The sequence below is a fragment of the Mustela erminea genome, chromosome 12, assembly GCF_009829155.1.
Source record: "Mustela erminea isolate mMusErm1 chromosome 12, mMusErm1.Pri, whole genome shotgun sequence".
Taxonomy (NCBI): Eukaryota; Metazoa; Chordata; class Mammalia; order Carnivora; family Mustelidae; genus Mustela; species Mustela erminea.
The window spans coordinates 14,274,870-14,290,859 of record NC_045625.1 but is presented as its reverse complement, the minus strand read 5'-3'; the positions used below and the strand labels follow the sequence as shown (position 1 = coordinate 14,290,859).

The window sequence follows — 15,990 nt, the reverse complement described above, 5'->3', positions numbered from 1 at the left end:
GACCAAGGTCATAAATGTTAGAAGCAGGATTCAACCCTGAATCTAATAATTCTGCATGTCAGGCTCTCTACACTGTCCCAGGCAAACGAGTACAACCAGCATATTCAAGGTGGGTATTGAAGAACGAATAGGAGTCTTCCAGGTGGAGATAATGTCCAAAGGGTGAAAAAGCTATCCAAAGATACAGATGAAAGAGCAAGAACAAAGTGTCCGGGACGTAAACATATTCGGAAAATGCAAAGAGCGGAGTACTAAGAAGTCTGAGGCTATGGAAGCTAGAGAGGGAGATGTTAAAGAAGAAAGGAGTCCAGAAGGTGGACGATGATGGAGACAATGCTAACAGCTGGCCCCTTGTAAATCATCACCCACCACATCTGAGGAATAACACTCCCACAAAGTGGATTCCAGGAGCAGTAGGCACAATCAGAGCAATCAAGCCTTGCTATCTCATTGTACAGATGACAAAACTGAGGCCCCTGAAGGAGGAGATTTGCCCAGGGACCACACTGTACATCTGTAGTAGAAAAGCCAGGATCCCAAATCAGGTCACAACCATGGACCAACGTAGATTCTGCCAGCAGGGGGCGCTGCAGCCAGCTCACCTGTGGTACAGGATCCTTGAGAAGCTGTGATCCGTGGATGAAAGGAGGACTCTTGTTTCCTTCGGACCTATTAGGTTGAATCGCATTATCCATCTTGTGCCATAGCGTCCCAGACCCGTTTCCGCGGGGTCACCATGCTGTTTAGGATGAGCGATGCCGGCTGGAGGCCTGCCAATGCACCTGTGGTATTTTGATAACTTCACATATTGCCAACTTCTTATATTAAATATACAACTTACAAGCAGGGCAAAGTTTAACTCACTCTAATCAACTGTAAAATGAATCAGGGACTTGCTATACCCCTCTGAAGACCTGTGCCGGCATCACGCTCATTGCTAATGGTCATGAGGCTCTCTGCTTCCCAAGATCGGTTATTAATGAGGGCTGGAATTACGGATTTCAATTAAGTGCTTTACACTGGTCCTGAAATGCAGTGAGATCCACTCTGGGGAAATGTAAATGCTGAGCCGAAATGCAATCCTCCCTCTCCAACTCCTGGCTTCCCAGGTACCGTTCTCCCGGTACCATCTCGGTCTGAATCAGCAGCAGCACAGCACAGGGCAAAGAGGACAGGGGCATTCTGTCCAAACCCTCCTGCACCGTCTGAACCCCCTCTCTGGAATCTGGGCTTCCTCTCCTATTGCTTGGGTTCACAGAGAGCTCAGAATGTGTCAGGGGCTCCAGTACGAATGCAAATAAACATTCTCCCACCCCTTGCCCTGTCTCTCTGGGAACTGTTGTGAGAGTCAAAGTCACTTAATAAGCATGGATTGAGTACCTATTGTGTGCAAAACAACATTCTTCAACTGATGCTGGAGAAAACCCTTTGGAAAAATGTTTTGAAAGCCAAGAGAATTGAGTCTAGATCCTGGCTCTGCCCAGCTCAAACCATGGGGTCTTGAGTAAGTTACTTAATCTCTGAGACTCTGTTCCTTCCCCTCTAATGTGGGAATAACAACAAATTCATCACATAATTCTATGTATTACATATAATAGCCTGGGTGATGCCCCTACCTATTCCTGAATGCTGCTCCCCTGACCTTGTAGGGGCTGCACAGCCGGTTGCTCTCCCTCAACCGTCACCCATCCTTAGAATTCCTTGCTTCTTAACGTCTCCTCCCCTGCTATCATGAGTACTCAGTAAAAGGCCCTTATCATTACAAGTTTTACCCACCCCTAGACCTTTATTGACCATCTACCATGTTCTTTGCCCCATACCAGGCGCTTGGGAAAAGTGCATCACTGCATGATTAAATATCTACTCTTAAGCACATTAACCTCTAGTTTTAGAAACAGGACTAACATAAGATGAGAATGATTCTGTATCTCATGAAGATTGTGTAGTGCCTAGTTCACAGAAGGGGGATACTAAAGCAGGTTGTGGAACTCGGATACTAGTTTGGAAGGAAAGGCAAAAAGCATTAACCAGAAAGAGGGCTACAGTCATCAAGGTTGGGGACCATGACAGAACAGGGAATCATTGTCTTAACTGGCTTGCAGGCACCCCCACAAGAGCCAAGGGGATCGTACCATAAGGTACATGGTAAAGAAAGCTGTGGGCTATCCTTACTTCCTTGTCCTTTCTCATATCAAGGTTCAGTTTCCCTACCTACAAAATGGGGAGAATAAAACCAACCTCTTCCTGCGTTTGTCGTGAGGAGCACACAGAATGCAGCATGTGAAAGCCTTTGGAAACTAAAATGGGCAGATGGGTGGAGACACATCCCACTCATCAGCGAGAAATCAGACAAAGCAGTGAACAGACACACACACACACACACACACACACACACCCAATGCACACAGAAGTGACTCCAAATCTTCTTTTGCTTTGGGCTGTGTGACCCCAAGAGATCACCTTGGTTCTCACTGCTGGTGGCAGTCCCTGGCCCTGACTGCCTTCTATCCCAGGGTTGGGTAGGATTCGGTTTGCCTGCTCTCAGCCTCAGGCTCCTTTGTATTCCAGGCAAGCCAGGTCTCCCATAGCTCTGTGATAAAGTAAACCACAAACATACTTCCCATGAACTCATGACAGCCTTGCTGCCTGGAAGGCAAAGCCTCCTGCTTGTCCTCAGCGCTACCCAAAGAAGGGTGGGAGGAAGCAGCTGGAGGAGACAGAAGGGCTCAGTTATCTCACTTTGAGAGATGAACAGCGAGGACCAAAATCTCAAGGGGGGAAAAAAAAAAGGAAGTCAGCACAATTATTCTCCTGCCCTAAGTGCTATGCTACCTTAAATATTGTAACTTAATCTCTCTGAGCCTCAAACTGTCCAAACCAAATTTTTCATGTATATCCTATTGTTTTAACTAACAACCACAAGCCCCTTTTCCTCCTCTTAATATTCACAATTTACATGTGGAGGAGATTTTGGAGTTTTTTAAAGTTCATCTTTATCTATTCTCATAATCAATGAGAAAAATGGTAGATGTTTATTTTCATATTTCAGAGATGAGAAAACCCAAGCCCTAGATGAGGTCCTATGGGATTTGAGTGGACACTAATCCCAAGTGACTTGTGTCCTTATACAAAGAAGACAATTTGGAAACAGAGGCACACACATGAAGAAAGCCCTGTGATGACAGAGTGATGGGTGTACAATCTGAGGAACACCAGGGGTTGCCAGCAACTGAAGCTAGAAAGAGGCAAAGAGAAATTGTCCCTTAGAGCCTTCAGAAGGAGCCTGGCCCTGCTGATACATTTATTTTGGAATATTAGCCTCCAGAACCAAGAGAGAATCAATTTCAGCTTGGGTACTGTGTTACAGCAGCTCTAGGAAACTAATACGGTAGCACTGGCAGAACCCAAAATGATGGGCAGATGTCCCATCCACCAGCAGCCATCTTGCCCTGAAGCTCTGGCCTCTTCTGACTGATAATGTCTTTGTGGATTTCACTGTCCGTGTGATCTGTCTCCTGTCATGGAACTCAGGCAAAGTCACATCTCAGTCCCTCACAGAGGAGCTTTTCAGAAACATTGTACAGGTTTCAAATCTCAGTGGCTTCCAGATCTCTTCCCAATTCTTCCACCTTTCAACAAACCATTTAAACTCTCTATGTTCACCCAACCACCCACCCATCCATTAGTTATATATTACCCATAGATAATGTGTCCTAGATAGTTGGGACACAAAAGTGAACAAAATAAGTCCTGTGATCATGTGTAGCTTGGATTCATAGAAGCAGAACGGTTGGAGGAAAACATCAACTAAACAGTCAAGCTAATGATTCAACCAGATAATTTCTAGGTAGAACATAAAACCAAGTAAGGAGAGAAGGCAGGTAGGAAAGCAAATTTCGATCTAATCGTCATAGAAGGCCACTGAGAAAGTGATCTTTGAGGCAGGTAGATAAAACCTTATGTTTTTTTAAAAAGGGGGAAAAAAGATAAATGGGTGTTATAACCCATAAGGTTTTGTCCTGAGAACACTGATATCCCAAATAGCTTATTTCCTGACTCCACACTCTCTGCCTCCCCACTGGACCAAAACTTAAAAACAAACAAACAAACAAAAAACAAGCCAACAAACAAAATGAATTCTAGATTTGATATTTGATATTCAAATATGAGCCACTATTCCTCTGCCTTTCCTATATTCTGCACTGTTGATAGGTAGGGTGACTGTATAAGTTATCATCCAAACTGGAATGCTTTTTAGGGAGGAAGGGGACAGTCTTGCTACTTCACCAGGACACAGGCATAAACCAGCACTGTCCCAAGTGAGCCTGTGCATGGTCACCCTGTTTATAGGAGGCTATAACTGACTCCAAGGTCTGTAAGCCCAGTGATTTAACATAACCATCCCAGATCAATTAGCCAGGATGGAGAGGAAAAAAAGAAGGTCACTATGTAAATGGCGGCCAATCAAAGTCAGCGAGATTTAATGAAAGCCTTTTGCCTTCCTCCAGATTCCCTATGGTTCTATGTTAACACTAGACTTCGTCAGGATGTAACTTAATACAACCACAACAGATACCAGCCTGCCCATCTTGACCTTCTTAATCCTTGAGCTATAGTATCTGACTTGAAATCTCAGAATGTATGGAGGGAAATTAGAGCTTATGGCAGAGGCTTCTAGAGACGCTCTCACACTTAAACTCCTCTTCTTTCACAACAATAGAATTTATCTGCCCAGAATATGAGCTGTATTGCCCAGCTTCCCTTGCAGCTAGGAATGTCATGTGACATCTTTCAAGCTAAGGAGTATAAGGACAGGTGTTGAATGGAAACTTCCAGAAACCTCTCTAAAGGTACCACTGCTGAGTATCCTTTGCCCTCTCGTAAGTCTCTTTTTTCTACCACCTTTCTGTGACATTAATATGATTGTTAGAGTTTGTCCTTGGACTTTGAGGTCGAAGGGCACACTGTAGAGATGGTGGGAGAGGTCCCTGGGAACTCCATGAGATAGCGCCCCCTAGCAGCCATGGACTTGAACATGAGAGAAATAAGTTTCCAATGCATCGAAGTCTGCACCTGATTGTAGTAAAACCAAGTTCCTCTAGTTCCTGATGTTAATTCCACAGGCTTAGAGAACTGACTCCCGGAGAGGGGAGGAGAGAATGTCCAAAATCAAACTGGCCAATTAGATAATCACAAAATAGCAGACTTCCCAAGTTCCAGCTTCCACTATATTCATTCTCCTATTCAATAAACCTTTCTGAACACAATGTGTCAGGGAGTAAACAGGTGCTGCGTAAACAGAGTAAATCATGGTTACTCTTGGCAGGAGCTCATGATCCAGAGAACAAATAATAAAGTTACAGTCTATATATAAATATATAGAGATTTATTTAAATATATTTATTTAAATTATGTTAGATTTATTTAAATAAATATATTTATACATACATGCGGGGTGTGTGTGTGTGTGTGTGTGTGTGTGTGTGTGTGTGTGTGTGTAGGAGCACCAAACAGGAAGGCATAACACTCTCTGGGCTCAGGAAAGACTTTATTAAGGAGACATCATTGAATCTGGGTCCTAAAAAGCCTAGGAAAGTGTTAGTTGTTGTAAAAGGAGGAAATGGCATTTCAGGAAGAAGCAACAGCTCATGAAAAAGTATGGAGGCAAGAGAGGACATGGAGCATGTGATAGACACATATGTCCCTGTCCCAACCCCCAGAACCCGTGAATATCTTATGTTACAAGGGAAGCTGGAATCAAGGTTGTTAATCAGCTGCCTGCACTGATCTGGGTGGGCTCAATTTAGTCACAAAGGCCTTTAAAAGTAGAAAAGGAGAGAAAGGAAAGTCAGAGTGAAGGAAAATCGGAAAGACTCCATTAGTCACTGCTGGCTTTGGAGATGGAAAAAGGGGATGGGACCATGGGTCAAGGAATTTGGGTTGCCTCTAACAGTTAAAAAAGGCAAGAAAACAGATTCTCCCCCCACCCATCCAGAAAGGAATGCAGCCCTGCTGACACATCGATTTCAATCGATTGAGACCCATTTGAGACTTCGGACCCCCCCTAAAACTGTAAGGTAATAATTTGTATTATAAAGAAGCAAATGTGTGTCTTCAGCCAATAAGTCTGTAGGAATTTTTTACAGCAGCAACAGGAAGCTAATACAGAGATGAAAACTTGTAACCGTTGAAGTGCAGGTTGTGTCATTCGAAAGCTGGCTGCAGTGGTTCCTGGTTCATGGCCACAGAGTTTTAAATTACAAGGTAAGGATTTTTGAAATGTGTAGACAATGGAAAGCCACTGATGGACTGTAGGACAAGGGATGTCGTCAGATTTCCATTACAAAGTTCCCCTACCTGGACAGATGAACTGGAGGGGTGAACCTTGAAGCAGGGGAGAGATCACAATGGTCTTGGTGAGAGATGCTGAACTGGGAGGGAGACAGAGGGGGAGCCACTCCCTCTGAACCCTCAGGAGCCCTGAAGCCTCCACATCGGGCAGAGGCAGCTGGGGCGGGGGGGTGTGGTCTTGCATTCTCCACTTCCTTTCTTATGTCAGCCTGTGCAGTGGAAATCTCTGGACTAGAACAGAGCTGAGTTTGAGACCTGCTCTACCATTGACTAGCTCTGGGGCTGGGCCAAGTCACTTCCCTTTTCTGTGCCTCAGTTAACTTATTTGCAAAGTAGTGATGTCAATCCCTTTGAGTACTGTGAAGGGATCCCTTGTGCGGCCTCAAGGGGCCAGTGTCATGCTGAGTATTGGTCAGAGGGCTGGGTGCCATCTAGAGGGCACTAGAGACAACACCAAGAAGATGAGGAAAGCCACGGTAGTTTTCAAAAATGACCAAGGAGGATGCTCTCAAGAGACCCTATTTCTGCAGGGGCACAATAAAATGACGTGTGAGATCACAGAATTTTAGACACTCCCAAGTTATAGATCCTAGAATCTTTGAATTCTAGAACCTAGAAATTATGGAATTATAACATAATAAACCCTCCAAACTAATAGTAAACCATCCAGCAGCTAGCTAAGGCAAAGATGAACAAAGCTATTAATATTTCTACTGGTTCAGGTTGGTCTTAGATGCCTGAAGTTCTAAGTCAGGAAGGGATCTGAGACCATGATGGTCTCCATGCATGTGAATACTGAGATAGATTAGTCATGTCTGCCCCATGGGTACAAGTGCTGAGGTATATTAATGATGTCTGCCCTGAGATCAGCTTTTGAGGGTATCTGTATATGTTCTTTGTGTCTACCATAATTCCTTATGAAGCAGTGGGAAGATAAACAAGGTTTTGCCACTGAGATCACAATACACACATTGTTAACTGTAGTGTTTTACCCACCATTGTTTAGACTAAGACAATAGGAGGCAGAAAAATAGTAATACCTTAAAATGCAGGTGAGACTCGCTTTAAGAATAGTACAGAGTACAGAAGCCTAGAATTCACCCCGGACGGGTTGAGAGATAGACATCTTCTAGGCCAAAGGAAGTCCAGGGTGTAAAGGCACTGGAGGAAGGCTCACTCTACGCCCCTTTGCAGGTAAGAACGAGGCGAATGGGAAAGGACTGGGATACCAGACAGGAGAACTAGATTCTAGGCTTTTTCCACCAGGAAAAAGTCCTTCGGCAAGTCCTCTCCCTTCTCCAGCCTTCTCTACCACCACCCAGACCATGAGGAGATTGGATTAGAACTGTGGGTCTCCCCATGGGCAGTTCTACCGCTATTGGCTGGACATTCCAACAGATGGAAGGGGCAGAGCTGGTGTTTGGTTGTGGACAGCCTGCAACACATGGGAAGGCGCAGCCAGATAAAGAACTGGGCCACACCTGACTTGATTTTGGAATGTCCCACCTGACATAAGTGGAAAAATGCTTGCTCTCATGACCTGAGCCTCGCTCTTAGTTTCACTTCTACATAGAGATACGAGGAATTTTTGTACGATTTTAATACACACGTATTTTCCAGGAATGCAGCTACTATGCAAATAAAGGAGGGCTCGTTCCTGTTTTGTTCAAGTCTCCACTGTTTCAGAAAGTCACAGCTCTGAAGGCCATGCTGCTCCTCATGCATTCGAGGGGCCAATTCCACACAGTCACTTGGGCTTCCGTCAAGCAATCATCCGACTGCTATTATGTCTTCTGGTCCAGCCGTAGCCTCTTATTCACATATCAGCATACATATTATTTTATTATAAATTACTTTGCTTTTTATTTTTCATTTACTTTGCCGTATGGGCATTATATAGATTTTTAAAATGAGATGTCTAGGTGGGTTATATAATTTATGAATTCTATTTCAAGATAATAAAGGGAGCATCACAAAATATGAGTCTGAAAGGGCTGAGAACCGCTGGGTCACATGACCCCTGGGTCGCTTCCAGCCAAGGCAAAGTAGGGGTATTACGGAAAGAGAAGCAGGCCTGATCACCTGCTGCACATTACAGGTGGAGAATGATGGTGAATTATCTTGTTTTCCACAATTTGTCCTCACCCGCTGGATGTCGCTTAGCCATCCACAGAACATACGGTAATCTACACCCCTAAATGCATCCTGCCCAATGCCCCCCCCATGATGAAATTGTCTAGAATCGAGTTTGGGCACATTTGTAATTTCTCAAGAATGCTGCAGCTTCACTGAGTTGGAGCCAAGCACGTGCTTTTTTAAAATTTATAGTGTAATTGATTTCTTTATAAGCCATTCAGGCCTTATTATTTATTAATCCACCTGTCAAGATTAATTTAAACTACTTCTCAATAAGGCAGGCTGACAACACCTTTGTTTACCAGATTGACAGCCCCCATGAGTAAAGAGATGGCAGAGTGGTTCTTCTGCCCTCACCAGAGAGCTCTGGGGAGGAATTTCCAGTAGGGCTGCCCAGCTTTCGCTGGGAAATGCAAGAGTCCTCCTTTCCCACTTGGTGGGGACAGAAATCCAGGGTGTTATCCTCCATCCTCAACCACGTCCTAGACCCCAAGACTTACCCTGGACACTATGTAACCACTGAGTCCCATAGACTGTGAAGTCTTGACTTCTCCTGGACCTTTCTGTTTTCTCCATTCCCACTGCCAGGACCTTAAGCCGTGGTCACCTTCTCCCCCAGGCAACTGCAACAGTTCCCTAACCAGTCTCCTTGCTTCTGCTTTTATATCCCTCCTACCCATCCCAGGTGATCTTCCCCAAATTCAAGTCTGACCATGTCTGAATCAATCCCTTCAGTGGTTCCCACAGAGTCAAGTTCAAAGCCCTCCATGCCCTACCAACCATGCTTACCGCTCCAGCCTCACCTCCTGCCACCCCTCTTCTGCCACATTGCACTTCATACTCCATCAATACTAGGCGGCATGTTGTTCCCTAAAATGCTCTTCCCTCTTCCTATAGCCCAGTCTATCATGGAAACTCCAGCATTAACCCAGTAGCTGCCCCTTGCTGCCCTGAGTACCTCTCCCAAAGGACTGATCACTTTCTGCCTTGAATTTATGCTCTTTAAATCCATGACCATTGAGTCAGTGAGTAACAAATACATATCAAGTGTAGAGTGTAGGCTGGGTATGGTGCTGAGCACTGGGGGAGACAGCAGAGAATGAGGGAGGCCTTGTACCTATCCTCTTGAAGCGCTGGTCCAGGCTGGGAGCTCCTTGAAAGTCGTTATTTCTAAGCAATCTTCCAGCATGGGGTTGCAGGAAGCCTGGGAAGACATGTGGAGCTACTGAAAGCAGCCACCATACGTGGGCTCTTCTCTGTCATCTTGACCACAACCCTACGCAGCTATTATTTTCATACCCACCATTAGAGATGAGCAACCTGGCATCCAAGGAAGGGCAACAGCTCACCAATGTTCACCCAACTTGTCTATGGTGAGTCCAACATCCACACTCAGGTCTGATTCCAGACCTTCTTCTCCATCTCCTGCTCTCTTCTGCACAGACCTCAGGTCTGTTGATAACTCCAAGACATGCATGAAACACTCCCTTTTGTTTCTTCAAGTACCTTCCACACCATCAGGGTAGAATGATTTTTACTTTAATGACATGGAGCAGCTGAGTCTTCACTAGTGGACAGGTCCATGACCCATGAGATCCTAAGTTCCATGGACTCCAGGACCCAGCTTATCTTGGATAACATTAGATTTCTGCCCCCTGAGTACCACCTGTGAGTGCCAAGTCCATATAGGTTAAATGAGTGAGTTCTTGAAGTTCTCTGAAAGACTCTGACAATGAAACTGCCATTGACTTTGAGTAGGACATTACCTTAACCTTGAGCAAGTACTCCTGGTCTGATCCAAGTCCTCATGTCTCCCTCCCCTTGACCTTTTCAAGGTCAAAGAGCATGAATCTGGTCAGCTATTTCACAGAAGAAAGTTCTCAGAGTCAGCGTGATCTCCAAATGTTAAAAAATGTTCACAGATAACCATGCCACAGGCCTTGGTAAAGACAAACCCGTTGCCCCGCCTACAGATGCCAGGCCGATTTGGTCAGTGTGATTCAGCTGGGATGGGAGAACCCAGGGCTCCCAAAACTTTGAGGAGTCTGCACAAGGCCTTAAAAAAGAGAGAAGAAGATTTTCATTGCTATTCCATTTGGATTTATAAAAAGTAACTGTTGAATATATAAATAAGCCCAATTTAAAAATAAGAAACACATTTTGGATCATGTGGCTTGAAATGCGCTGCTCTGATTCCACACCTCTCTCATCCAGGCCTTGAGGTGGGAGCAAAACATGTAAGTGGATCGGTTATTTAAACAGCGCTCTCCAGGGCCCATCTCCCCACAAGTTGTTTTTTTTTTTTTTTTTTTTTTTTTTTGGGACTTGGGCATGAAAGTTACTGGCAATAGAGAGGGAGAGAGAAAAGAGCAGCAGCAAAGAAGGGCAAGGTCTTGAGACTGTGCCAGCTCAGAAGGCCAATTATGTCGAGGACAGGACATCAGCCTGGGCTTTCAGGGGCCGTGCAGAAGGGCATGCATGACTCTGGCCTCCCCTTTGCTCATTCCACCCAGGGGAGAGGGAGGTGCTCATCTGACCGGCAGGAACCAGAAGGTCTAGGCTATGTTTCACTAGTGGGCAGGGTGGGTCCTGGCGTGTTAAAGGCTTGCTCTTTTCTCCAATATTCCACTTATGTTCACAGGCAGAAAATGTGCTCATTTCCTCTTCCTTCCTGTGCCATGACATGAGGACAGTGCCAAAGCTCAGGAGGGCACTCCGCCCCCATTCAGCTCCTCACTGGGGTCTCGTGAACATGCCTGTTCTCTTTACGCATCTCCCTGACGTTTCTTGCCGTGATGGAGGTGATATCCAACCATCCATTTTCTGGAGGCAGACAGTTGGAATGATCTAGAAAAAGAGTGCAGGTAATTTGCCGGGTGGGAGGGAGTTTTGGAAGCACCTCACTCAAATTTCCCATATGAGGTCTCTTTCCACCTCTTCACTTCAGCCAAAGAGCACTTTGCACTGGGTATAAAATCACTTCACTTTGTAAAAAGTCCAATGTGACTTTTCATTTTTCTTTTGACCTTGAGTTCCTCTGTTCTCCAGAGCCCCCAATACAGTCATGGTCTGAGATCCTGCCCAGCCTCTCCTTCACCTCACTCTCTAGAGGGTCTCAGACTCTCCCATCTCTTAAACTGCCATATATATCTATCTCCAACAAACATCTGTGTCATATTTGATGTATACTTGAAGTATACATCAAGTATATTTCCCCAGTATATTTTCCTGATCTGCTGCCCTTCCAGCATCTCCATTGGAGAGTCTAATAGGTATCTAAAATTTAACTCCTCAAATCAGAACTACTGATACCTCTACCTTCCCTCCACCCTGTCTTCCCCATCTTCATAAACAGCAGCACCATCCTCCCCCCAGGTGGTCCACACTCAAAACCTAGGGTCATCTTCAATTGTTCTCCCTTCCTTGCTCTCTACATTCAGTCCGTCAGTAAGTATATGGGCTCCACTGCCACTGTTGTGATGGGGGGGTCAGTCGGAGCACCTGCCATCATTTCTAACTCTTCTCTAAACCACAGTCAGCTCTTATCTATAAAATTACCTCCAGCCCCCTGATAGTCTTGGGACTCTTACATGGCCTTCCCAGAAAACCCCATGTGGAATCCACATGACCCCCTGAAGTCTCTAGGCACAAGACCACCTGGCTAGCTCCCCCTCTGCACTTCCCACTCCCTACTTGATCACCCAATGATAGCTACCCCAGCCTGCCTGTCCTTCAACCCTGGGACATTCCACGCCAGGATTTCCACTTGCTGTCCTTCTGTTGGGGCACTCCTGTTCCTATGTGGTACATAACTTGCTCCTTCCCACATCTAGGGACTAAGTCAAGTATCACTGTTCTAAAGTAACCACCCCGTCCACCTTAGACACCCCCAGTCTAACCAACTGATTCAAGCACAAATCAATACTTGACACTACTTTACCAATCTAAGCATTGTTTGCAGTGTTTGATGTCCCTCTCCCGCAATAGCGTCCCTTTCCTGGTGACAGTCAAATGGCACCGGCTAATTCATTACTCTGTCTGCAGTGCCTAGAACTGGGCTTATAACAGACATTCCATCTAGATTTGCAGGCTGGCCAGTTAGAGTTAGGGTTTTGCTGGCTTCATTTTACAGAAACGTGAGGCTCAGAGATGTCAAGCAGCCGGTTTAACATCACACAGCTAGAATGTGGTAGAGCCAAATTTGGGAAAAGTTGTGTCTGATTCTCAAACTACTCTTCTAACCACCGCACGGGTCTTCTCCTACAGCGCGGTGTCTAAGTGCATTCTCTTTGCCTTTCTGCAATTCCTTTCAGTATTAAAATTCCATTTTCTTCTAAGTGTATCTTTGCAAAGGCCATTAAAAGGTCATCTAGCATCTAATCTTCTTTCTTAACTTTGGAGCTAAGAGAGTCCTCTGGTGCTTTCTCGGCTGTAAAACAAAGATAATACCCACCCGTGAGACTTTAAAGACATGCCTGGCAGAGTGCTCAACACACAGTACAAACTCTATGAGTGTTGGTTCCTCTTCTCCCTGAGACCATTCATTTATTCCACAATATCCACAGAGCCATGTCCCATGCTTGGTGATACAGGCATTACAAAGCTGAGCTGAAATCTGCAGACACAAATTCTCATAGGGGACAGAAAGCCCATGCCCCAGGATCTTTAACACAGGGTAGAAAGGGCAAGGGGCTCAGACATTGGAATCCAATAGGCCCAGGATCAAATTGTGGTCCCCTCTGACCAGCTGTGTGATGTGGGGGACTTACTCAACCTCTGTGAGGATCATTTACTTAGTTTGCCAAACAGAGTCAACGCCTGGACTCAGCACTGTGAATAAGAATTAAACAAGTTGATATATGCATAAAATACAAGGTGAGTGTTTGGTAAATAAATGCTGTTGGGATTCTGCTCACTGACCTTTCCTGAGCACTTAGTATGGGCCATGCTGGCTCCAAGTGCTTTCCATGTAAAAACACTCCTCACAGTGACCCGACGAAGCCAGTACACTTATTTCCCTCATTATAGGAGGAGGGGATGAAAGCACAGAGAGGGAGAATGCCTTGTCCGAGGGCTCTCCGTTGGTGGTCTGCAGTGACTGAGGCCAAGGTGTCATGCAGCTGAGCCCCGGACAGACCACCTCCCCCAGACAGCCACTTGGAGGCAGCGAACAGAGCGGAGACAGCCCAGGTCCAAATGCATGGTGCTGGCAGGGGGCTCTGGGACAGGGTCTGGGGCTCCTGGGTCCTCCTAGCTCCTGCCTCCTCAACTTTACATCCATCAGAGCCCGGAAGGGTTGACCTTCCTCCCCAGCAGCACCCCCCCCCCAGGGTGTCTGGCAGGACTGAGGTGTAATGTTTGAAAATTGCCCAGTAAAGTGTGAGAGCAAACCAGGCAGAATGCTAAAAGACCGGAAAACATAAAATTTAAAAACAGCCTCTGACAGTGCAAAAATCAAGGAAGGACTTTTGCAAAAACAACTCTGTTTTCAGCCAAACGGAGCTTTAATCCGACTGGTGATTTAGTCCGTCTGCTCTCCTTCCCAGGGCGTATAATAAGGTAAAGCTGGAACCGGGCCCTCGATTATAACGGCGTTTCTCTCCCCGCCCGTGGCGTGGGCGAGGGGTGACAGAGGGGCGGCAGAAGGAAGTCAAGGGCAGCTGGAGGAGAAGCGTCCCTCGGGCACAGAGCCCTTTGTCCTGCAGACTCATTCCCAGCCTCTGGTGGGAGGAGGGACATTCTCTGAGGGCTCAAGTGAAGGGGACTCTTGGAAGCTGGGTCCCCACCAGTGGAGAACAGGAGAACCTGGAGTCAGAGGCCACATAGAGCTCAGCATGGGGTTGCTCTGTAGATCTTGGAAGCTTTTGTCTGAGGAAATTTTGAGTCCCAACACAGACTGTAAGGAAAACATGGATGCTGGAGGCGGACCAGCCCAGGTTCAAACCCCAAGGCCACAGCTTCCTAGCTGTGTGACCTTAGACAAGTTCTTTGGCTTCTCTGGGTCTCCTATGAAACAGAGCTGAGAAGATCTGCTTTGTGGGGTGATGGTCATGCCATCGGCCAGAGGCAGTGTCGGGCGCAAAGTAGGAACTCAACCAATGTCAGGTCCCTTCGTCTCCTGACAGCATTAGGCTGAGAGACTAAGACCTGGAGAGGCTTATTTGTTCCCGAAAATGACCTTCATGAATGTCTTCCTGCCCCCAGGCAGCATTCTGACTGACAGGGAGCAAGAAAGAGGCCAGGTCCCTCCCTGGAACCTGCTCACAGAATGCTAGGCTCAAAATAAGGTGATTCTGGGAGTCCAACCGACCCAGCCTCCAATTAGCAATAATCGCACCTCGGATAAACCTCATTGGCTACGATACTGCCACTGCCTCCAAATCACTGCCTTCATTCATGGATTAGCAAGTGTTTAATGAGCACCTACTGTGTGCGAGGCATTAGACCAGAGGTTCAGACATTAAAATGTGACAAGCATGGCCCTCGTCTTGCCTAGCAAGGGAGTCTGCTATGTGTGTTGGGATGGGGTGGGGAGCGGCAGTTCCCAGCCCAGAGCATTCTAGATTCATGACCCAGATCTATGGAGTGACAGAATGGATCAATGTGAATGGTAGGTGCAAACATGGGATGGGCCCCCAGGAGAAGCAACGTTTGCTCTGGGCCTGGAAAGTTGGGGATATTTCGAGAGGAAGGATGAGAGGGGATAGAAGAGCTCTTCAGGAGGGCGTCTGCAGTGGCACCGGGCTCATGGAGAACAAGGGCGATCTGCGGGAAACTCTCTGCAGGTGAAGAGCTGCGAGTTGGGAGGAGGAAGAAAACACATGGCAGGTATGTAGACGGGCCAGAATCAGTTGTAAAGAGAAGCACGTGCTCTGCTGAGAAATTTGAGTCTAGTTTCCTTGCATGCCTGCAAGGATATTTAGTGAGAGGCCCCCAGAGACATGACCACCATCACCCCCCATCCTGGTCTGTCACAGAGACTGTGCAGAGCCCCTCAGGTCCCATTCCTCCAGGAATGAAGGAGTTGTCCCCTCAACTGGTGACAGCGTTGGTGGGAGACAGCACTCAACTGATAGTTCCTTCTGGAAATTTCTCTCTGCCGAAGAGGACTTGCCATGCCTTAGGTCACGCGCCCTTCCCTTTCTGGGAAGTCCAGTCTGTGATGTGCTCCTGGGACTTTCCTCTTGTTGGCCAAGCCCAGAAAGAAACCCGCAGCCTGCTGGTTGTGTGCCACTGATAATTTCTGTCCAGACACCTGTAGAGTGTGGGACACTTGACTATACAAATGATCACGGCTAGATTCGGGGGCTTATGGCAGGTAGAGCGAAATCTTGCTTCTTTCCAGAATTCATCTATTTGTGTGAGTTGGTCTGCGTGGGAATGAGTTACCTGTAGTGACCTGTCATGAAGTGCCAGGCTCAGTGCACTCATTGAATCTGAACTCTACCACCAAGAGGTAGATATTACATCATCTCCTCCTATAGATGAGGACACAGAGGCACA

General features: G+C 46.4%; 1 pseudogene; it reads right to left on the bottom strand.

Annotated features, from left to right (window-relative positions):
* Nucleotides 1–14,652: 14,652 nt before the first annotated feature.
* LOC116571291 lies at nt 14,653–14,869 on the bottom strand (annotated as a pseudogene).
* Nucleotides 14,870–15,990: the final 1,121 nt, after the last annotated feature.